The sequence below is a fragment of the Gopherus flavomarginatus genome, chromosome 1, assembly GCF_025201925.1.
Source record: "Gopherus flavomarginatus isolate rGopFla2 chromosome 1, rGopFla2.mat.asm, whole genome shotgun sequence".
NCBI lineage: Eukaryota > Metazoa > Chordata > Testudines > Testudinidae > Gopherus > Gopherus flavomarginatus.
This window is the reverse complement of record NC_066617.1, coordinates 282,040,841-282,065,612: the sequence shown is the minus strand read 5'-3', so window position 1 is coordinate 282,065,612 and position 24,772 is coordinate 282,040,841.

The window sequence follows — 24,772 nt, the reverse complement described above, 5'->3', positions numbered from 1 at the left end:
GTGATAGGAAACAAGGTCTATAACCTTGTAAGTTTCCAACGTAGCAAAATTCATTAATCGAAAAGGTTTTTCCATCTGTTCCAAGTAAAAGAAGACACAGCTATTTTAAATATATCTATAGTGTAAGAAAATGTGCACTGATAGTAGGCAGGACAGGAGATTGTTCATTTATACAATATGTGTACATATTTACAGAGCCTGGATGAAACGTTGATGATCCGTGTTTACTTCAAGTTCTCAATGTCATTCTATAAAACATCATATCTTTATGGCAGATGATATAAGGAAATGATATGGTTATTGGATCTGTGTCAGGCTCTCTAAGCCAACGTATTTTAATAGTGCAGTTTTTTTCACTCATATTGTGAAATTTCCTCCTTTTCCTGTCCCTTTGTTAACTGATGTCAGATGGATTCTAGCTGGCACACCAAAATTCATTTTTAGTAGCCTTACAAGCGGTTAGTTAAGGTACTTTAAGTGATGATTCAGCAATCTGATCTCCTTCTTTGAGAAGGTGATGGATTACTTAGATAAAGGAAATGTGGTAGATATAATTTACCTAGATTTCAGTAAGGCGTTCGACACGGTTCCGCACGGGGAACTGTTAGTTAAATTGGAAAAGATGGGAATGAATATGAAAGTTGTAAGGTGAATAAGGAACTGGTTAAAGGGGAGACTCCAGAGGGTCGTATTGAAAGGTGAACTGTCAGGCTGGAAGGAGGTCACTAGTGGAGTCCCTCAAGGATCGGTTTTGGGACCGATCTTATTTAACCTTTTTATTACTGACCTTGGCACAAAGAGCAGGAATGTGCTAATAAAGTTTGCGGATGACACAAAGCTGGGGGGTATTGCTAACACGGAGAAGGACAGGGATACTATTCAGGAAGATCTGAACCACCTTGTAAACTGGAGTAATAGAAATAGGATGAAATACAATAGTGAAAAGTGCAAGGTCATGCATTTAGGAATTAATAATAAGAATTTTGGATATACATTGGGGGCGCATCAGTTGGAAGCGACGGAGGAGGAGAAGGACCTTGGGGTACTGGTTGATAGCAGGATGACTATGAGTCGCCAATGTGATACGGCTGTTAAAAAAGCAAATGCGATTTTGGGATGCATCAGGCGGGGTATTTCCTGCAAGGATAAGGAGGTGTTAGTACCGTTATATAAGGCTTTGGTGAGACCCCATCTGGAATACTGTGTGCAGTTCTGGTGTCCCATGTTCAAGAAGGATGAATTCAAACTGGAACAGGTTCAGAGACGGGCTACAAGGATGATCCGAGGAATGGAAAAACTGCCTTATGAAAGGAGACTCAAAGAGCTTGGCTTGTTTAGCCTGGCCAAAAGAAGGCTGCGGGGGGATATGCTTGCTCTATATAAATATATCAGGGGGGTTAATGTTAGGGAGGGAGAGGAATTATTTAAGTTTAGTACTAATGTAGGCACGAGGACGAACGGGTATAAACTGGATATTAGGAAGTTTAGACTTGAAATTAGACGAAGGTTTCTAACCATTAGGGGAGTGAAGTTCTGGAACACCCTTCCGAGGGAAATAGTAGGGGCAAAAGACTTTCCTGGCTTTAAGACAAAGCTTGATAAGTATATGGAGGGGATGTTATGATAGGATCGTTAATTTGGGCAATTGATCTTGGATTACCACCAGACAGGTCTGCTCAATGGTCTGCGGGGAGATGTTGGATGGGATGGGAACTGAGTTACTGCAGAGAATTCCTTCTTGGGTGCTGGCTGGTGAGTCTTGCCCACATGCTCAGGGTTTAGCTGATCGCCATATTTGGGGTCGGGAAGGAATTTTCCTCCAGGGCGTATTGGCAGGGGCCCTGGAGGTTTTTCGCCTTCCCCTGCAGCGTGGGGCACGGGTCGCTTGCTGGTGGTTTCTCTGCAGCTTGAGGTCTTCAAACCAATTTTGAGGAATTCAATAACTCGGTCCTGGGATAGAGGTTGTTATAAAATTGTATGGGTGGGGTTCTGTGGCCTGCCTTGTGCAAGAGGTCAGACTAGATGATCATATTGGTCCCTTCTGACCTATGAGTCTATGAGTCTATGAGTCTATAACTGCAGCAAGTATTGAACATGAATATTTTCAAATATAGGTTACCTATCAGTCAAAACCTTCATAACAGTTGTGTGCACTGTGAAAAAAAAGATGGAGATTTCAAGGTAGGACAATGGAGGAACCTAGAGTTAGATACAATAAGGTGTGTTGAAATCCTTGGCAGATGTAAATTTGGTGGTGCCATTCTACTCCTTCCTGACCCTCAGCATAGATGGCATGTTAAAAGTGTGTTGGGGGAGAAGGAAGAGGCTGGAGCATGCTGAACTTTGGTTATCTCCAACCAGCTAAATGGATCCTAGACATAGTTTAGAGCAGTCCTGAGGCTGCTTCAGATTAGGCAGGTAACAAAACAGGCTTTGTCTGCCCCACATACTTCTCTAACACATCCCACAGCCAAATTAAAAGCAAACTGACTTTTTTTTTTAAATCCAGTACATGTTGTGGAGTATGGTTAGGTTTACCATTGATTATCTCTCCCACTGGAATCAGTATGAGAAGGATTGCTCCCGCAGTTATAAACCCTAAGCATCTGAGCTTGGATTTGGCTCACTGAGATTAAAGAAAAAGGGGCAGATCCTCAGATGGAATAAATTGGCATAGCTCTATTGACTCAATTGGCGCTATAACAATTTATTCCAGATGAAGAGCATTGTCATATTTTTTGGATTGCATAAGTAGTGAGAGTGTAGTGGTCTGTAAATCTAGCAGAATGTCAGTGATAGTTCTGCTTTGTGCTTACTATAAGCATGTACAGGTGTATTTTAGCACATTGTATTTTCTAGGCTCAAAAGATTAAGGATAACGTTTCAGTTTTGAGTCTAAATTGCTTTTCCTTTGTTCATTCAAATTCTAAATATTGTTTTAATATATTTTTCTGTGGTGTAATAATTCAGAAGTAGCACAGACAGTTGACACTATCCAATAGTTTTCAAGCTATTCTTCAGGCTTGGCTTAAAATACAGAGAGATTTTTCATGGTTTCCAACAGTTATTGCAAGTGAGATGACAAAGAGAAAAAAGAGATAACAGCCTTTAGCAGTGCATGCAGCAATATTATCAATCTTGGTTTGTTTAAAAAGAGACTTTATGGTTCGCGGCTACAAACTCTATAAATGAAATTTGTCACACTCCACATTTCACTGGCGTTACACTGTGCGTTGCTGGCTGACTAACCCTTTAGTAGTGTGATACTATCGTAACTTTAACCCTTCAAACAAGTATCACTGTTTATATTAATGAATTTAAAATTTGTGTTGGACAACAATGGGACTTCATAAATATTGTTTACTTTACTATTTTCTGAAAAACCACTACAATAACTGTATACCCAAAATAATAATGTTGCACCCCTGCAGCTATTAAATATAAATGCCTTTTAAATACAACATTTTTTAAGTTAGACAATATCAAAAGAAAAAAGAATTAAAATTTTCAAGATCCTGTAAGTGACATGGGAATCTAAATCCCATTTTCCAAAGTGACTTAGGCTAGATCCACAAAGATATTTAAGTGCCTAAATACCTCGTCAGGCACCTAAGTCCATTATTTAGGCACCAGAGATGTTGCCTAACCCCATAGGTGCCTAAGTCACCTAGACAAATATGTTTTCATATATAGGCTTGTTCAAAGTGCCTAAACATTGATGTGACTGCTAATGAGCTACTTGGCTTCCTTGTTGAAGCTGAAACCCTAGTGACTCTGAAGCAGGATTCTCAAATTGAGTCACTCCCAGCCTATCTTGTCAGCTGAGACTGATCCCATTGGTATGCTTGCAGCATGTCTGCGGGCTTGTGCCCCACAACCAAGATAGCTGGAGGCAAGTAAGTCAGGAATTTTTTCAGCGTCCATGCAGTTCCAGTCATGTTCAAATCCTTGTTCTGCCTAATTGAGAGCAAGGCCTGAACCCAGCTCTCTCACATCCCAAGTGAGTAATCTGACTACCAGGCTAGTGCTATAATGGAGTTGTTCTCTCTGTTTTATTTTTCCATGGAAAAGGTCTGGCTTTCACCTGCTAGGGCATAGACTGACCTGGCTTAGGCACCTAACTTCAGGAGAAGGTTCAAGACTGAGAATCTAGAATGTGGATAGGTGCCTCTCTCCAACCTGCCAATCAGGTGCCTCAATGACCAGATCAATGGAAGGTAGGTGCCTAAATGCATTTGAGGCATCCCTTTCCTCTTTATTTCACACCTAGCTAGCTTAGGAAGGTCTCTGCTCAGCTTCCTAGCTTCTGAGTCTCCCTTGCATTGTATGGGGAACCTAAATGGATGGCAAAGTGCCTAGAAGTTAGGAACTGGTCAGGCAAACACCTGTCAGGGATGGTCTAGATAATACGTAGTCCTGCCATGAGTGCAGGGGACTGGACTAGATGACCTCTCGAGGTCTCTTCCAATCCTACAATTCTATGATCATAAGATTAAGTACCTTTGTAGATGTAGTCCTTAGTTGCTTAAGAGTGTAATAAGACTATTCCAAAAGTGACTTACTCACTTTAGATCATAAGTGTCAATGAGTTCCCAAGTGACCAAGGGCCAGATTTTTAATGGTATTTAGGCACCTAAAGATGTAGATAGGTGCTTTTTTCAGAGACTGGAGAATGAATTATTCATGCCTAGTAGTTAGAGCAGGGACCAGGGGCCAGAGCCAAGGGTCAAAGCCAAAGTCAGAAATCAGAGTTTAGGGTCAGAGAGAGATTACCAGAGGGGACAAGGAAGGAACAAGACTGGAACAAGTAGGTGTAAGAGCTACAGTAGCCACAGACAAATGCTTTCAGCAGCTACAACTTTACTGCTGCTGCTGCGCTTAAGAGCCAGTCTACTGCTTCTTCCCACCAGTTAGGTGGTCTAGCCAGTCAGGCAGACTGCTACAGGCCAGCCATTCTCATTACATTACCTGGAGACCAACTGTACTGCAGTTTCTGATTGCTAACGCTTTTGATTCCACTAGACACCTATTTTGCATCTTTAGGTGCCTAAATATCTTTGAAAATCCCTTAGTCACTTTTGAAAATGTCACTCAAGAAATAGAAAATGTTAGCTTAGGGAAAACCAATTAAATAAAAGTATTCTTAAAGTTAATAAAGAAAGCATCTGACAAATCTATCTGGCTAATTGCTATACTAGAGCATGCAGGTAATGGCACATGTTGACATTATATACTGGGTCTGAGATTTTGCGCAACAATACACTTAGAACCTTACAGCTCATATTAGTACTTCATATAAGCCCTGAACCAGGAAACCATTTATGAATGTTCTTAGCCTTAATCAAATGCTTAACTTGCATTGTCATCAGTTAAAGTTAAGCACATGCCTGAGTGCTTTGCTTAATTACAGTCACAGAGCTTGACCTTGTACATTTCTAAACACTCTTATGCGGGGCCGGCGCTTCCATTTAGGCGACCTAGGCGGTCGCCTAGGGTGCCAGGATTTTGGAGGGTGGCAGACTGCTCTGGTGGACCTCCCGCAGGCGTTCCTGCGGACAGTCCACTGGTCCTGCGGCTCCGGTGGAGCATCCGCAGGCACCCCTGCGGGAGGTCCACCGGAGCGTGGGACCGGCGAGCCAGCTCTGTGCCTAGGGCTCCAAAAACCCTCGCATCGCTCCTGCTCTTATGAGATGTTGAGTCCGCAACACCTGCAAGGTGCTGAGCTCCTACAAGACCCTTTGAAATCAACGAGCGATAACAGCTTTCAGCATGTTGAAGAACTGAGCCTGAAGAGATGTAGTTTGACTGTCTAAAGGTATATTATACTGACTACATGATAAATGAGTCCTTAAGAACATAAGAGTGGCCATACTGGGTCAGACCAAAAGTCCATCCAGCCCAGTATCCTGTCTGCCTACAGTGGCTAATGCCAGGTGCCCCAGACGGAGTGAACCTAACCTTAGTCAATATTTAAAAAAAATAGAGGTAGAAAGAAATGCAGTCTTTAATGGAGAAGATATACCTGAACAACCATGTTCGTTCTTAACATACACATCTCAGATGCTTTTATAACTGAAGTGAGGAAACTGCATTACATAGCTGTCATTTAGATGATATGAAACAGTTTTCTTAGGGTCATGAAACTGTGCATTCTGAAGACATTTCTAGCTGTTTGAGGGGATGCATATTTTTAGGAGTGTGAAATGTATTAAAATAATTTGAACCTGGACTCAATCCCAAGTTTCCCTTTCTAGCTGGAAAACAATGAGCCCATGTTAAACTTAATAGCCAATAAGAACAAGAAACTATCCAGATGAAAAACTTCCACTGTATTTGGCTAATCATGGGATAGAAATAAGCCATTACATCATCCTGTCATTTATATAGCCCCTCCCCTAAAATGTTGGTCCCATATACAATTAAATAATCATAGAATTCAGATAGATAGATAGATAAAAAAGTTTAATGTATCCTCATAAATCCTTTCCACAAAGCTATTCCAGGCAAAAAACATTTTCTTCAAGGATGTTCATTAAATGAAATCTAATTCAGACAAATACTCACATGACAAAGAAATCTTTAGGGACACAAGTGTGTAAATACCATATTACTTCTCATTACCTTTCAGGAGTACAGGACTAGTAGTAATGTATATCCATTGTGAGATGGAACTACAAAACAGCCCTCAAAAGCATTATACACAGTACCAGTAAAAATCTACACCAGGGGCAGCCATTTCTCAAACTTTCATTTATATAAATATATGTGTAAAAATGAATTTCAGACTACTAGTCAAGGTTTGTTTAACTAAGAAATATATTAATTTTGGCCCCAAGCCTGTAACTAGCTCTGTTGAGGCAAACCTCTGCCACGACGCAATTCCACTTGCTGGACTGGGGCCTTACAGACAAAATTCATTTTGGGTGGAAGCAGAAATAGTTTATAAGGTTTAAATCATCCATTGAGAGAACAAAAACAAAACCATATGACCAGGTGACCAGAATTTGAATAGCAAATTCTAAAATTCAAATAATCAAATTAATTATCTCTTCAAAAATCTATACATCTCTGAGATCTAATATTTATATTTCATATATGTACTCTTTGCAAAGTCTATAGCTCAAATATGTTTATAAAGCTAATCCTCAGATAATTTTGAGTATTGAACAAATTTGTAAAAATTACCATTTTTGGATTGCTTGCATAGTTTAGAGAGGATACATTTGTTGAATGTATTATCTACATCAGATTGTTTGATCAACTCTTACGGTCAACATGGCTGTTGGTTTTGTATTATAGCATTGTATCTAGTAACAGAAACCAGGGTAAAGAGAACAGAACTGTATATATCAGCATGAAGGCTTTCATAACCAGAAAGGCTGGAAATGTTCATTTTGACAAAATTAATGCTTAGATTCTGCAGAACAACACCAAATTCTTGGAATTTCATACCCTGGATTTCTAAATCACCGTACACAGCATAGATAAATAGAAGATTCAGGAAAAAAATGAAAATCAGCAGTGTAACATAATACCATTTGTTCACACTATGAGCTGTCAACAATCATGTATAATTTAACATTGCAACTGATAACAATTTAACCTTGTTTTTCTTCGTATGGGGAGCTGAGGTTGTTGAAGTGTCTCTAATGAGATTACAGTTGCGCCCTAACAGCAACTTGCAGGCATTCCATTTTTCCCTAGAACACAATGAAAATTTAAAGAACACACAAAAGGCTTGTTTAAATTATGAATGATGATTTGCATCATTGTCATATGGTGCAAGGTAGTTACTCCTGGAAATTATTGTAAAAGTATGTATAATTTAAAAAATTCCTTTCATCATGGGGTACATGACAAACTGTTTTATATATCAGAAGATAAGAATACTAAGGCAAAATATTCTATACAACTCTCAAAACACAGGCATCAATAGAGTCATTTGGCCAATAAATACCCTTTTGGAGAAAGTTGTTCATAATACTTGCACTCAATTGTACAATGCTGTCCTGGGAAATTCCTGGGTGGAATTCTTCCTGATGTCAAGTGATCTTAAGCCATGGAAGCTTTAAATGTATGTGAGTGTGTGCAAATGTGTGTGCATTTTCCAAAAATCAGCATCTTATTTCTATAATCACAAATAAAAAGAAACAAACGCCACTGGAAAGAGAAACATTGAAGTTCTGTTTTGCTGAATTCTGAAGACATTTTATTATAAAATAGACAACTGCTTTAGAAGCATTTTTTTGGGGTGCAATCTCAATTTTACAATAATAAATAAATTCATGTTTTTTTCTAATATTTAAAAGTTCAACCTGATTGTCACAAGAATGGACAACTTTCTGTCTGCTTTGAAATCTTTTCTTCATGAGAAAGTATTTGTGCACTGATGTGTGTTCCATTAGCAATCTTTGGAGTGGGGGATTTGTAATAAAATACTCAAAATATTAGGCGATTAAGAGACATCAACATGCTGTGAAGTCTGTTCTTGTGATACAAAGGCAGATTCATAGAAGAACCATCTGACAATATTAAGGATGACAAATGGAACAGAAATGGTAAAATAATATTCATTAAGTCAAAAAATCACCATGAACCGATGCTCACTGTCATGGAGTGTGGGGGAGTCTGCGCCTGCAATCCCCACTTCCTGTGATTCACCGTGACTCTCAGCCAGCCAGTAAAACAGAAGGTTTATTAGACAACAGGAACACAGACCCAAGCAGGGCTTGTAGGTACAACTAGGACCCCTTAATCAGGTCCCTCTCGGGGGCAAGGATCTTAGATCCAAAACTTGAGGTTCCCTGCCTCTTCCCAGCCAGTCCAAAACTGAAACTAAAATAAACTCTCCAGCAGGCTCTCTTCCTTTGTCCAGCTTCCCAGGAAAAGGTGTTGAGTCCCCCCACCACCCTTCCTGGCTCAGGTTACAGGCTAAAGTCAACTAAAATCATCCCCTGCCCTCCCATCCCCCAAACAACAGTCCCTACTGTGTCACACTCACAAAGGCATCAAAATTAATTCTGAAACTTCATTTTTCATTGGCCTTGTGATGGCAGGGCCTAATACTAATAGAGATCAGTATTGTGAAAGGCATTTGAACACTGGGCTCTCATATGGGCAGCGCAAATTCCTAAATGATTAGATCTGTTCATTATTTTTTTAAATGAGGACTATTCTTCTCGTGACATTTGAAGCTTTTGTGTTTTACAGGCAAAATCCATTTAGCAAGACACTATGGCACATTGAAGCAAGTGTAAGTTACAATATTCCAACCAGCACTATGTTCTGCTGAGACAGAGACACTGTTTTAAACTCTCCTCGCCTCTCCCTGTAAGTGAATTTTGGGTAGCAAGTCATTTAGTGGCTCTCTCTTTTTTTCTTTAGCCTAATGTAATACCATACCAGAAAGAGTGGGGTTGAAAAGAAGAGTCTGAATAATGTTGCCTTCATTAGGTTCCCATGCAGGCTTGACTTAGATTATTGTAATTATTGCTGAGCCAGATGGGAGCTCCCATTCTGCTCTGGAAAGAGCTTGCTGCAGCATACAAAACGTTTTGCTGCAGTGTGCATTACCAGTAGCATGGACCTACTAGAAATTAATATGACAAATGGAAATAGAACACGTTTGTGTTACTCAGTTCAAAAAGTGAAGAGACATCATAAGAGCAAATTATGGCCCACTCCTTCTGCGACCAATATAATTTAGCAGCTGGAAATGAAGGAAAAGAGCCAAACTATGTGATTAATTGGTTCTCTGCAAATATCCAGCAAGTGCTTAACACACCACTGGTGGTCCATGAACCACAGTGCTGGACTAATGGTCCTTGTAGATATAGTCCTCTGTTAATCAGAGGAATGGCAAAAAAGTAGAATCTGTACCCCGGACTCCAAACAGAAATTCTGAAGTACTTTGATACCAGACAGAATTAAAAGGGAATTTCAAAATTTCAGATTTACTCCCCAACTATGCTGGCACACATATTTTTGCTAACATAGGGTATGTCCATACTACCCACCAGATCGACAGGCAGCAATCAATCCAGCGGGGGTCTTTTTAGCACGTCATGTCTAGAAATGATAGATTGACCTCTGAGCGCCCTCCCGTCGACTCCTGTACTCCACCGACATGAGAGGCGCAGGCAGAGTTGAAGGGGGAGTGGCAGCAGTCGACTCACCGCAGTAAAGACACCATGGTGAGTAGGTCTAAGTACATCAACTTCAGCTATGTTATTCACATAGCTGGAGTTGTGTAACTTAGGTCAATCCCCCCTCCTCCCCCAAGTGTAGATCAGGCCCTAGCTACTTAATTCTTATCCAGTTAATCTATTCTGATTGAACCAATTTAAAATTAAGATAACAAGAAATTATTAGTTTACAATTAGCTGAGTTTAAGATCTCATAATCGGCATGACAAGTATGGTTCTATTCCAGGAAGTTTCTCTCTTCCTTTTTAACTGTCCTGGTCAAAAATGTTCAAGTATAACATTTTATTTAAATAAACAAATAAACATAACTTTTTGAGGTTGTCATGTGCTTCCATGAAAAACACAACAGTCTTCCAAAAATTCACAAGAAAATCAAATGCCATGAAGTCATGACAAATAATCTGTCAAAAAATCACATTAATATTCAAACATTTTCCATCAGTTCTGTCCAATATTCAATAGAGGATTTATTACTGAATTAATTTACCTACTTACCTAGTCTCTATTAAATTTATTCTTTTATATATATAGTTTGGTAGCAAAGACAGGATTATAGACTAGACTCTTATAACAGCAGATTTTTTTTTATGTGAAGAATCTCATTTTTTTTGTTTTGCTTTTACAGAAGATTAGATCTTAAATCACTTTGATATTCAATCATTTTAGCATCCTTTACTCCTCTTTTTTCCCATTCCAGTATTTCAAAGATGGTACAATCTGTTTTGTTGACGTGCACACTGCAAATATCCCTATTGAATTTAAATACTGGAAAAATAGAAACAAGTACTGCTGAAGTTGTGAAATCAATTTAACTAACAATGCGGTTAATGTCTATAGATGTTTATTGCATATCCTGACAAGCCTTTCTGAAATTACCTGATTTCTAGCTTAATTATTTTTCCTCCAAAACTGTATCATTCTTTTTCATAACTTTCTTCCCCTTTTTAATTACTGTAAATGAGCAACAAACTGAAACACTTATTCTCACTTCCAGTTCTAAATGATACAACACAGGGGAAAAAAGCTTTAAAAAAACCTCCTTCTGGTCAGATTACTAGACTTAATTGTCAGTTATGTTTAACAAATTGTGGTATGATCAATGATCTCCCTTTTCTGAGCTACTGTGATTTCCTAATGTTTAAATATAGAAATATTAATTTCAGAGTCTTAGGTAGCAGCAGGTTTTACTTTTCTCATCTTCAATTTTTTCCAAAATTAAATAAATAAATATAATTCTCAAGCAGTTATATATGCAATACATGCAACTTTCATACACAAATACTAAGCCAGGTAAGAATTGTTGCCTTGCAGATAATTGTCAGTTATGTTTAACAAATTGTGGTATGATTAATGATCTCCCTTTTCTGAGCTACTGTGATTTCCTAATGTTTAAATATGGAAATATTAATTTCAGAGTCTTAGGTAGCAGCAGGCTTTACTTTTCTCATCTTCAATTTTTTCCAAAAATAAATAAATAAATATAATTCTCAAGCAGTTATATATGCAATGACATGCAACTTTCATACACAAATACTAAGCCAGGTAAGAATTGTTGCCTTGCAGATATGTAAAGTGACAGGATTTAATATTTATTTTATGAAGACATGTCCATTCAGTGACTGCACAAGATTTTTTTTCTAGTACCACGCACACATGAGAAATTGTTATAGCCAACATGCATTATTTATTCAATCATAAAATGTAGAACAACCTTAAAACTCTATACCTTTAACACTTCATTTGTATCTTATTCATTCAAAGAAGCACAACCCAGCAAATAATAAAGTATAATAAATGAGGGGCTATGTTCCACTGAATATTTTTAGAAAGAGTAACCCAAGTCAGAAAGGCAATATATGAGTCATTTCCTAGTACAGAATTAAGTGATTAAGGAGCCTGAGTTGAACAATGCAGAAATGAAAATATAACTGAAACAGAGAATACATAACTGTTGTAAATCCAGCTTAACCCTGGAGGTCTCAACATTTCAGCCTAAATCAGGAGAGGGTAGAATCTGGACTTTTGCCCTCTTCTTTCTTGTCTCCAGCGAATGTTTGCTCTCTTCATTTAAGAACAGAACCATCTCCATTCTGCTTGCTTAAGAACTTTGGAGGATTTAAATTCAAGTCAATGGCGTAAATCAGGGATTCCCAAATGAAGGCCACAGAGTTTGGCAATAAATGCACAGCTTCTCTCTTCTTTAGTGAAGATATGTGGCTCTGAAACAAAATAAGATCTCAGCATACAGTGTTCCATCTTGACTGAAGCATCTAAGCTAGGACTGTAGTCTGTATGAGCTACACCTCCATACTACTAAAAGTTAGAGGCAGCTGCAATCAGCTCAGAGGACGGAAAGAAAGGACCCAATCCTGCAATTAAATGTGCATCTATAGATAACTGCACTTGCACATATCCCCTTAAAGTCAATGGAGTTCTGCAATGGGCACAGCAATCCACCCAGACATTATCGATTGCAGGATTGATGCATTAGTATTTAGAAGGTTGGGCTAAATCTGAGAAGTATTCTAACTTCCTTCTTTGTAAGGGTTACTGGCCTAGTGGATAGAGGAAAGCAGTAGATTTTGTCCCACATGACATTCTCATAAGCAAAGTAGGGAAATGTGGTCTACATTAAATTACTCTGAGGTGGGTGCACAACTGGTTGGAAAAATGTACTCAAAGAGTAGTTATTAATGGTTCACTGTAAAACCAGGAGAACATATCAAGTGTGGTCCCATAGAGGTCTGTCTTGAGTCTGATATTATAATTTTTTTATTAATAAGTTGGATAATGGAGTGGAGACTATACTTATAAAATTTGCAGATGATAAGTGGGGATGGTGTGCAAGCTCTTTGGAAAACAGGATTGAAATTCAAAGTGATCTCAATAAATTGATGAATTGGACTGAAATCAACAAGCGGAAATTTAATAAAGACAAGTACAAAGTATAACACTTCAGAAGAAAAAAAATCAAATGTAAGATGGGGAATAACTGGTTAGGCACTGGTACTGCAGACAAAGGCAAGTGTTAGTCTGGGATAAATTAACAGGAGTGCAACATGGGACGTAATTGTTCCACTCTACTCAGCACAGGTGAAGCCTTTGCTCAAGTATTATGTCCAGTTTTGACTGCCACACTTTAAGAAATTGAACAAATTGGAAAGAGTATAGAGAAGAGCAACAAAAAATGATGAAAGGTTTGGAAAACAATGAGGAAAGATGGGAAAAATTGGGCATGTGTAGTGTAGAGAAGAGAAGATTGAGAGAGATGATAGTCTTCAAATATGGAAAATGTTATAAAGAGACAGTGATTAATTGCTCACCTTATCCACCAAGGATAGGAGGAGAATTCATTGACATAACCTGCAGAGTGGGAGATTTAAGGTAGATATTAGGGAAAAAAACGCTGTAACTGTAAAGATAAGTTAACCACTGAAACACGTTACCTAGGGAGGCTGTGGAATCCCTCTTATGGGAGAGTATTAAGAACAGGTTATACAAACACCTATTAGGGTATATTTAATCCTGCCTGAGCACAGGGGAATGGATTAGATGACTTTTCAAGGCCACTTCCAGTGCTAATTTCTATGATTATAGGTAGGAATGATATTTAGTAACTGTTACTAAAGCAGATAACAGGCACTTTATTTCCAAAGGATCTAATACTTAAAATCAATGGCTAGTCTAAATAAATAGAGCATGTATTCCCTCTGGTAAAACAATAAACATATTTTTTGAATGACAAGAATAAACATGTAAAAAGCCTCAAACAGAAATAAAAAAACAAAAACTGCATAGTGCTTACCTTTCAGATTTTCATATTTTATGTTCATTGCCAAAGAGAAGTCAAGGCAGCATTTGTTAGGTTTTCTGAGTAACTTAAATCAAACCTTTGAAAGTTTGTGTCTCTAATTTATAGCTGAAAAACACTGAAAAAAGCATTCACAAATGTTTGTTCAAGTAAAGCCCATGAATTCTCTTTAAGAGTTGTGTAACTATTTTAATTAGCTTTACATGAACACGCATTCAACTGAAATTTTCCTCACAAGGACATTTATAGAAAGGGCAAGCATCACAAATGATCTTCTCAATAATCATTTGTGTGCCGATAGTCCTTCCAATATGTGGGGAATAACTCACAAAAGCTTGTACACCCATCTCAAAACCTTTTTGTCATTGTGGGAGTAAGCTAGTCAGAGAGTATAACCAGCAACATGTACCTAAAAAGACCAATCACATAGCGTGAATAATAAATTATAAATAGTAAATGCTCAAAACAATCATTTGTTGAATAATTAATTTTGAATATATTCTTACAGCTCTAAGTCCATTAATTGACTTTTCACAATTGATAAAATGTAGAAAAACATTCAAAATATTTAATTAATTTCAATTGGTATTCTATTGTTTAACAGTGCAATTAAAACTGCAATTAATTGTGATTAATTTTTTTGAGTTAATCCCGTGAATTAACTGTGATTTATCAACAGCCCTAGTTAAAATGTTAACATCACAAAATATTCCAGTATAAAAGTTTATGAAGACATTTGCACTTTTGTTAAAGAGCACTTGAAACCAAAAAATACTTTCAATTGGTTAAAAAACAACCAACCAAAAAAAAAATGAAATAATGACAGGTAATAAAAAGAAAGTAAAACACTATGGAAATGGCAACAAAGGCTGCATTTGATGATGGAACATCATAAAATAAATCAATTAGAAGAAAGAAGAGGAGAACAATGAAAGAGCACAGATAAAAGGGAAAAAAAATAGGAAAGAAAGAGAACAAAGGTCTGATGATGGAACACACAAATATATTGAAGAAAGGTACAATGGTGACTGAAGACTGAATGCAAAGGTGTGGACAAAAATTGAAAATCAATCAAACAAAAATTATTATTTTTCATTAAAGTCCTTATTGAAAATTCAAATCGTGGAAAATTTTGAAAAAAATCCTTTTCAGTTTTGCAAAACAAACAAACAACATTTTTTTCAAACAAATACTATTTTGTGCCAATTTTTTAGACTTCTGCTTTTCAAGTCAAACCAAAAAATTAAGCTTCAGCTGGAGCCAGTCATTCAGTGCAGTGCAGTGCAGTGCAGTCTTTCAGTAATGCATTACTAGCGAAGGTACTCATGGGCCATCATATTCTTCACTATATTCATCTTTAAACGGATTTTTAAAGGACAAATATGTGAGGCTTAAATTCATACCAAATACAAAAGAATCTGCTATAATAAGATCTACCAATGAAAAAAGGATATAGTCAGACATATCTATCAGTCAGAAGACTGCAGAGAACAAGGCAAATTAACTTAGTACATGAGCACTCCAGTTCATACAATATGATTGAAACAATTAGAGTTATTTCACTCTATTCTAGCACGTACTATTCTACAAATACAAATTGTCACAGATACCAGGAGGATGGCTATGTGAGATGAATATGCAGAAAGAAAAATATCACAAAAATAAGTGTACAGTAAATAGTCTATTAAAAATAATCAAAGAGGCAGCATCTATGGGTCAGCTCTTCAAATACTAAATAATAGTCCACTACAGCAATCTGAAATCAGTCCCTTTAGTTCTGAAAATATTCACAAATCATTTTTATGATTCAACCAGCACATTCTGCAGTTACTAATAGAAGAAAAATCTAAAAATGGTCACTATAAACACACATTTAAGTTTATATTGCTATAAGAATTTAGCATATGGTTTAGTTTCATCACTAGCTGCTTTCCAGTCAACAGTGGATAAGATTATACAAGTTATTCCAGTGTTATGCTACCTGGATGATTTAATATTGACTAGAAAACATATGAATAGCATTTAAAAGTGCAAAAAACCAAACAAACAAAACCTAGGAGACTGACTTCAAATGTTTTCCTGAGTATGAGATCAAAATTAAAAAGTGAAATTATTTTCTTTTTGTGAGATATATTTTTTTAATTAACTCTTTTAAATATCTTGGTCCCTGTAAATTCTGTAAATTTTCACCTAAGATCAACCTGGGAAATGGTTGACAAGATATTAATCTAATTTTTGTACCTATTGATATCTTGGTACATTATGGGCTTGATTCAAACAGGAGCCTACCTGACTCTGGTGTTAAGGACTTAAAGCCCAGATTTTTAAATATATTTAGGCATTGCAGAACTCAACATTGCAACACTTAACTGATTTAGGAGCTTAAATTTCATTTTAAAAAGGGACTCAGGCTCTTAAGAGTGACTGTGAATGGGATTCAGGCTCCTAAGTGCCTACATATCTTTTGAAAATGAGATTTAGGCTCCTAAATCAGTCAGTTGCAATATGAGCTCAGCAATGCCTACATACCTTTACAAATTTGAATTTAGGGCTTCTTTAGTTTATATTTTACTTTCTATGGCTCCTTCTGTACACCCTCTCAACATGTACTTTATTAACTCCCTACACTAATGGCTGGGGAGCCAGGGCTGGCATAGAGCTTTAAAGTATGCTCTGTGTCCTTCAGGAAAGCTACCTGTACTGAGGGTCATTTCCATCCACCTAATGGCCTCTTTATGATACCAGTGCAGCATAAAATGACCTTAGCATAGCTTCATATCTCAGATAAGTCCACTAAAGTTAATATAATTAGCCACATGAGTGAGTCTTACAGGATTTGATCCCTAACATAGACTACTGTTGAGATTGATGATCTTTTGTCCAAAGCAATGAACTAAATAGCTGAAGAATTGGCTTCTAATCCTGATTTTTCCATGGATTTTCTGTAGGACTTTGGATAAATCACTTACTCAAAGTCCAAGCCTTAAGTTTCCTTATCTGTAAAATAGAAATGATAATACTTAACCACCTCAGACAGATATTGTGATATTTAGTTTATTAATGTTTATGAAGTGTTTTTCAGTTCTATAGATGCAAAGCACTTGTGCAGTATGTGCAAAGTATCAGTTTCTTGAATTTATATCTCAGAACAGTAAATTTTTGCAGGATATTAGTATCAACATGTTTTATCTGCCCTCTACCATCCAATTTCTAATAAGGAAGTGGAACATTGTGTAAAACTTTGAAAAGTGGTATGAAAATTGCCAAAGGAGGTAAAAACATCTTTAAATCAGAAAACAGGTTTTTTCTTGCTATCTTATCAAACATCACCACACAGTTCTACAAAAAGAATGCTTGCAGCTGCATTACTAGTGAGAAGGCATTTACGTTCCAGACTGGAAGCTATGACAATTGAGGTGGGCAACTATTTTTAAATCGTATGTTTCCTGAGAAGACAGCATGGTATATAGAAGATACTCTCCTGGATCAGTAATTGGTTACAAGATAAGAAACAAAGGGTATGAATAAATCACCAGTTTTCACAGTGGAGAGAGGTAAATAGTGGGGTCCCCCAACGATCTGTACCATAAACTGTACTGTTCAACATATTCATAAATGATCTGGAAAAAGTTGTAAATACAGAAGTAGCAAAGTTGGCATATAATACTAAATTACTCAACATAGTTAAATCCAAAGCTGACAACAGAGAGTTACAAAGGGATCTCATTAAACTGGGTGACCGGGCAGATGATGGATGATGAAATTCAGAGTTGACAAATGCAAAGTAATGCACATTGGAAAATGGAATCCCAACTATACATGCAAAATAGTAGAGTCTATAGTAGCTGTTACCACTCAAGAAAGAGACCTTGAAGTCATGCATAGTTCTCTGAAAACATCTGCTCAATGTGCAGTAGAAGTCAAAAAAGCTAACAGAATATTAAGAATCATTAAGAAAGGGATAGAAAATAAGAATGAAAATATCATAATGCCTCTATTTAAACCATGGTACGCCCACATCTTGAATACTGCATGCAGTTCTGGTTGCCCCATCTAAAAGAGACATATAAGAACTGGGATAAGTTCAGAAAAGGGCAACAAAAATGATTAGGGGGATGGAACAGCTTCCATATGAGCAGAGGTTAAAAAGACTGAGTGAGTTCATTTTAGAAAAGAGATAACTAAGGAGGGATATGATAGAGGTAAATAAAATCATGAGTGTTGTGAAGAAAGTGAATAAGAAAGTGTAGGTTACCCCTTCATATAACACAAGGACAAGAGGACTTCCAATGAAATTAATCAGCAGCAGGTTCAAAACATATCTAGGGAAATACTTCTTCACATACCATAAAGTCAACCTGTGAACCACAATGTCAGGGGATGTTGTGAAGTCCAAAAATATAACTGCATTCGAAAAAGAATTCGATAATAATAATTGAGAATAGGTTCATCAATGGCTATTGGCCAAAATGGACAGGGATGCAGCCCCATGCTCTGGGTGTCCCTAAGCCTCTGGCTGTCCTAAGCTAGAACTGGACAACTTTATAATTAACTTGTTTTGTTCATTTCCTCTGAAGCGCTTGGCTCCGGCCACTGTCAGAAGACAGAATACTGAGTTAGATGGACCACTGGTCTGACCCAATATGGCCATTCTTATATTTTTATGCTACCTTAGTAACAGAGAACAGCAGTCTTGAGTGGTATGATAACCTTTGTATCTGCTTTATGAACTCCCCTTCTCCATCTCCAGGGCTTAGAAACTGTATATGTATCTAACTTAGTTGCAATCAAAATAATCTGTACCTAGCATAATAATAGTTTTTTCCCTAGTAAGGTACCTTTCCTCTTAGATGCCTGCACATGTGATTGGAAAGGGAACTGGGAACACTCATGCAATATTCAGTATAAATATTACTCTCTCCTTCTTCCTGCACATCAGCTTAACTCTTTGCAAAAGCACTGGTCAGAGTTCAATCTTTTCAGAAAGTTAAAGTTAGAATTAAACCTAAACCTCAGGGCTATTGTACATAAAACCCTGGTAAATGGATGTTAATAATTCCCAAGACAAACATTTGATGCACATGAAACACATTGCAAATAGAAGACAACATTGTAAATAATAGGACAACTTTCAAACAAGCATTATTAGAAATTAAAGCTACTGGTGTTCCTTATACAAACTTTCAGCTTCTGTTTCTGTTACAAATATTCAAATGTAAGCTTTCAGCGTAACATTTTCTACCCTGTAGCACACACATCAAACCATATTGCCCACCAGTTTTCTCTCAGAGGTGATTTCTCAGTCTTTATAGTGTGACCTTAGTGTGCCATGTGTGTCATCTGGACTTACAGATCTTGAGAAATGGTAGCATCTCAGTCCTTTCAAACTCTTTTGAGCTCTGTCAGCAAACAAAACAGTCTCGGGGTCTGTACAACTAGCAGCTTTCCAGCTGTTCCTCTCAGTAGCTGGTGAGACAGAAGTCTGAAACCTGTTTTTAAAGTGTTACAGACATTGGCATCAGCATATAAAATATCCATTTCTTCGTTCTCTATAAGGTTTTCACACTGTAGGGCACCATCTTCTTCCAATAAGCCCAAAGAAGAGGCAAAAATTCACACACCCTCACCTCCAAAATGGCTGCCACATTTGCTTTCTTTAAATGAAACAGAATCCCAGTTTAGAGGAGTTAGCTGACTGCTAAATGTAAGTTCCATAGACTCTGGAGCCTCTGGGGGGGACAAATGCTTGCTTCCCAGCAATTCTTCTAGGTCTGTAGAACATACACCATACAAGATCCTAATGGAGGGCTTCCCTAGTAAGTAAAGCTGGAATAGTATTCGCCCGTATCCAAATTGGTACAGGTATTGGGACCTACCTCTCACTGTAGACATGAATCATGGGCCTATGTCCATCAGCTTCTGAGTCCACAGGGCTGTCTTTACCTCCCGTGTTTATTATCTTTTCCTGTGTCACTTGTCTGACTGGCTCAGCGCTTAGAGGGCAACTAGGGTATAGCCTGCCTGGTGGATTGCCCCAATGAAAACATCATATATATCGCTTCAGAACATGATCATACTAAGCATGTCAGGTTAACTGCCACATACTATTTTTGGACATTTCTGGGACCTTCTATCTGAATTGCTCCTCCCTGCCCTCTGCATATGTGCAGAGACACAGCATATCTAACTAAGGATATGTCTACACTATGAGCTGGGGTTGTAATTCCCTCGCTTGTGTACACATACTAGTGCTAGATCTCATCAAGCTAGCGTGAGTACGAACAGCGAAGTAGCTGCAGTAACTCTGGTGACGGTCCTTAACTCTAAGACCTTAAGAACATAATTTTAGTATAGATACATAACTCCTTAAATATTATATATATTTGCATTTTGCAATGATTATGATGACCAGTAGGCTCTGGACTCTCTGCAGAGACTTCATATAACACCGTTCGGTGAATTATTGTGCATATATCTGACCCTGGGGATCCCTGTAAAATCCTATGCACCCCATGTGCCCCCTAGCAGTTGGCACCAAGAGTTCCCTACTTCACATCTCCTAATTCTGTCTTTGTCCTGCTAGGGGAATTGCTACTCTCTAAAGCCCAATCTCTTTGTAGACAAGCTGGAAAAATGTGCTTATCCAAACTCTCACCAGACTCCTTAGACCAATCTAAGCACAAAGAGAACAGGAGTCTCTAAGGTGCCACAAGTACTCCTGTTTTTTTTTTTGCGGATACAGACTAACACGGCTGCTACTCTGAAAACTAAGCACAGTCATTGTCCCTAGTCTGGTATGCATGTGTCATAGCCTTACCAGCAATAGTGGACAAATAGAGACATAGGGGCATTCCATGATACAGAAATTTCTTAACATCTTTACGCTATCAACCAGAATTCATAAGTTTTACAGACAGATTTCTCAAATTGTCACAGTGTCTCACTTCAGCTACATTAATCTCCAAGCCAGTATCCTTTACGGTTATTATTGAATTCTTTGGAGAGGTCTGACAGGTTTTGTGACTGGAAATACCATTTAACTCCACTAAAAGATCAGTGCCAGCTCTGTGATGGATTCATACGTTGCATATAAGAATTCATCATAAACAAATTCCTAAATAAAAGACCAGCCCCCACTGAAATCAGTCACAAAATTCCCATTAACTTCAACAGAAGCAAGCTCAAGCTGTAAAAACCTGTGTCTGTTTATGGGTTGCTCATTCAACTAATACTTAACTTTCTAAAAGTTTTCAAAATTAAGCAGCCTTTCCAGAAAATATATTGTTTGAAAACAGAAGAAAAATTCTTAACAATGTTTGTGCTGTGCTATTTACTTGCTGTTACTGTCAGGCTTGCATCACTCCTTGACAATTTCATACTGTAGAGCATAGTGGCACTGGCAGGCAGCATGTGGATCAGGAGCAGCCTTAAACTACTAAGGGCCAAAAGGTAAAAAAGCAACTGAGAAACTAAGCTTGTAGAAACTAACCTGAAAGGGTAACAAAAGTAACTTGTAAATACCCTGAAAACTACCCCATAACCAGACCTCATCTATGAAATATAGAATAAGAGCCCAATCCTGCAAGCAGCTTTGAATCCACATGGAGAAGTTTCCTGGACTGGGGCCTAAATCATTGATTGGTCTATGTTGAGAAGCAGGAGGAAGATCCTTAATAATGTTGGTGTTTTAACTCTATAACACATGGAAGTTACATAGTTCACTTTATGCTGGACAAAACTTCTAGGTTGTACACTAACAGAAAATTGTCATGAGTGTCAAACATTTTGGAACTCTTGGAGACTGTCACAGAAAACACACAGACATGAAATGACTCTAACTCCTTCAGAATTTACAAATAATACCATTGGGTATTTTGGTATGTTTATTATAATAAATTTTAAAAAAAATCTACCATTAAAATAGGAAGAGATTTAAACAAACAACAACAAAAAAAAAACATCAACCAAGAACCTGCATGATATTTTGAAGGAAATTTGGCTGTCATTGCTGATGTTGATTAATACCTTAATCCAAGAGAAGTTTCACTGATTCATTGTAGACTAAGGTACTTTTGAATGTAAGTGAAGGCAGCACAATAGCTTCCTCTCTGAGAATTACTTCTGTAAAAAAATGTTTAGTGAGAGAACATATATCTGGTTGATTGTAGGTATGTCATTGTTGGATGTTCAGTTGCACGACAAAGAATAGGGTTAAGCACAAGTACTGAAAATTAAGCCAGTCCTGGGGAAATTAAAAACAGGTGTCCACTCACTTATTATATTACCATGCAATTTGCATTTAAGTTTTCCTATAGAAGCTAAGAATATCTCTAAGGAATTTTAGATGTTTAAACTTATTGCAGATATTGTTCTTTGCTCATATAATGTGTCTGTGATATTCATTGGCATGAGTAAAATAATTGCAACAGGATGTTTGGAACATTTCTATTTTTAATGTTACATCTAGAACTGATGTCATATAAATTTTAGATTTATGTTCAGAGTTAACTTTAGTACCATGGACACTGTGTTATTGCCATAGCTGAAATGTTAGTTAGCAATAAGTTTTGTTCTTACTTTAGAGATTAAAGGAGAATTAAAGTGGCCATACTACATTCAGAAAAGGAAAGAATCAAAGAGAGAACCAGGTGTAGGAGAGAAGCAGTCCTAGATTCTGTGATGCAAAGTCATGAGAATATATGGGAGGAAAATGTATAGTAAGTTTTAATCTCTAATGTCCCCCACCTTTTTTTTTCTTCCATATCTAATAAAAACATGTGGAAAACCCTGCTGGGCAAGTTTCAGTTTTGTGGGGATTAAAAATGGGTAGTTTGGATCCCGCAGTTCAGGGGCATTAGCTAAATTGTTCTGGTTTGGATTCGTATCACATTAAAGCAGAGTTTGGGCGTGGTTTTGATTGTGCAAAATCTTAGTATGTTAAGTTTTTCTTTTAGAAGACAGGGGTGATTGAGATCACAATGTCATTTAACCAACCCCCACTCAATTTGGTGTGAAGAGAGTAGCAGGCTGGTTCCTTAATAGACAGTGCTATGTTCTCATAGGATGTAATATTTTGACTCTGTAGAGGGAGTGTTGGAATACAGTTTAAAGTGAACACTGTGTAACAAGCTGCATTTAATTATTATGAAAAGTGAACTGAGCAATATGTCTACATGTATTATATGAGCCTGCAGGGACTTGTTCATCAGAGTTCAAACTGTGGGTAACCAGCTTTGTTAAGATACATTGTACAAACACACACACACAGTTTGTTGAATTTTTCTTTGAAAAACCATTTATGCAGGTTTTGTCTCAGCTCTAATTACAAGAGCGAACAACAGGATTATTAACTGAACTCTTATAGATAGCTGATCTTGAATAACTGATGGATATAAATTGTTACACAAAGTCCACAAAAAAAGAAATAATCTCTTGCTTCATTAATCTCAAACATGTTAATTTGCTTATTTTATGGAACTCATATACAAGTGAGTAGTACTCTTTGATATCACTTTTCACGAAGGCCACACATTCATTATTTCATTCAGTATGATAAACTCACTCCAATTACTAATTGGAAGAACAGAGCAGGTTTTGAGGACTTGAAAAGTCCTCAGAAAACCCTTAGTTTATGATGACGACTCACTTACATCATAGCTCACAGCAGCTCCTGACAAAAAAGCCTGTTCTGATAGGACAAGCCCCATGTTGCCTCTGTTGCTCTACCAGGAATTCCTGCTCCACCACCAACTTTTCATAGTTTCCTTACCCCTCCCGAAGAGAGAATAGAATGAAAAATTTACTAAGCCCCTTTTGACACTCAGCCCTGCAAACTGCCTCATGTTTGCAAAAGCCCATATATGTCAGCATTCCTTTGAAGTTTTCAGGTCCTGAATCACAGCACTCCCATCCAACCCTCTCTTCCTTTTCCCCTGCACACATGCAGGGAGTCCATCCCCAGAAGCACATAGCTAGAGAAGTGGGCAAGAGATCCAAGCCTGAAAAAAATGCATTCCCTTATATTCTGTCCATAAGGTGGTAGAAGGAAACAACAACAAATTACACGGGTCTAGAGAGACCTGGGGAAGACGGAATGGTAGGGGAAAGAGATAGGGAGAGTAAGAAGGGGGAAACAGATTTTATGAGTGGCTCATAAGAGAAATACATGGAGATAGTGATGAGTCTACAGCAGGGATCAGCAAGCTTTGGCACATGGCCTGTCAAGGAAATCTGCTGGTGGGCCGGGACAGTATGTTTACCGTCAGCGTCAGCAGGTTCGGCTGATCACAACTCCCACTGGCCACGGTTCACCGTTCCAGGCCAATTCAGGCTGCAGGAAGCAGCGCGGGCCAAGGGATGTGCTGGCCACCACTTCCTGCAGCCCCCGTTGGCCTGGACCGGTGAACCACGGCCAGTGGGAGTTGCGATCAGCCGAACCTGCAGACTCTGAAGGTAAATAAACCACTCCATTCTGCCAGTGTATTTCCCTGATGGGCCACGTGCCAAAGGTTGCTAATCCATGGTCTAGAGGAATAGAGGTAATTTGAGGATGAGGGGACAATATTTGTTAGAAAGCAATGAGATGAGGGAGAGAATGAAGAGAAACACAAAGGAAAAAGACATAATAATTAGAGAGAAAAAAATAGATATAAAGGAAAAAAATAGGATGGAAATAAGGAGACTGTGATGGGGCAGCCCTGCCCTGCAATAGCCCCAGCAGTGTCAGATTAGTAGGTCTGACAGTGGAAGTCCAGCC